Source organism: Rhinopithecus bieti, unplaced genomic scaffold (assembly GCF_001698545.2).
Source record: "Rhinopithecus bieti isolate Rb0 unplaced genomic scaffold, ASM169854v2 scaffold_29976, whole genome shotgun sequence".
NCBI lineage: Eukaryota > Metazoa > Chordata > Mammalia > Primates > Cercopithecidae > Rhinopithecus > Rhinopithecus bieti.
The window spans coordinates 2190206-2191429 of NW_016813386.1; positions in this window are offsets into that span (position 1 = coordinate 2190206).

A 1224-nucleotide genomic window follows, 5' to 3' on the forward strand; every position below is an offset into this window, starting at 1 on the left:
TTTTAATTTTAAAATAAAACATGAAATATAGATAAGGTGATGTTTGGAAAAAATAAAATATTAAAATATATGTTTTTAATAATAGAAAATAAGAAAAAAAAAATGTTGTCCTTTGTCTTGGCCTGTTTTGTGTTCCATAACAAAATATCACAGACTGGGCAATTTGTAAAAGAAATAAACTTATGTCTTAAAGTTCAGGAGACCAAAGTTGAGGGGGCTGCATTTGCTGAAGGCCTTCTTGCTGCATCATCACATGGCAGAAGGAGGAAGGGGAAGAAAGCACATGCAAGAGAGCAGTAGGGCAGGAGAGGGCCTAACTTGCTTTGATAATAAGCCTACTCTCTCTATAACTAACTCACTCTCATGATGACAACATTCATTCATGAGGGTAGAGCCCTTCTAGCCTAATCTCCTCTATAGGCCCCATCTTTCAACCTTGTTACATTGGGAATTAAGCTTCCAACACACGAACTCCCGGGGACACATTCAAACCATAGCATCCTTCAATGCAAATAAAGGAGCTCAAAGTTGAAAGTAATTTATGAATGGTGAATGCACAATGTAAACTGGAAAAGTCATTGTCAGAAAAAAATAGAGACTCAATGGATAAACACTCAGATGGGGTACATAGATGTCATTGTCTGTACAGAAAGTTTGCCAGTTCATTAGTAGTGACAAACGTTTTTCCTGGACTTGACATCTAGGAGAATTTTGTCACAATGGTCATTTTAGTCAACCAACAATAAGATCTTGTCCCCATTTATGTTCTATTTGTTGCTGTCTCTTCTTGGTGGCTCTTGGTAAGCAATAAAGGACTATTACAGAATACAATAGGGGATATTATTCACATGAATAGAGAATGAAAGGGAGGGCGGTATAGTCTAGATTAATAGTTATCAGAGAGCTGTAGTAATAGTTTTAAGAGTACATGAGTTCATCAAATCAGATTTTCTCAAACTTTTAGTTAGGGGAGAAAAGTATAATTTTGGTAGAAAATTTGAGATTTGAAATAAGACTGCTGGCCCTGCAATTTGAAAATTTATAACAATAACTCCAAATGAATAAATAAAAAGAGTCAGAATGCACTATCGCTATGATTTTATAAAAGGAAGCAACACTTCCAAGAGAGAAAACCGAGTTACTTTATACTTACATTTGTGTATGAGTATGTTTGTGCCTCCGTATGTGTGTGTAAACATTGTCACGGAATCTCAACATTTTTAA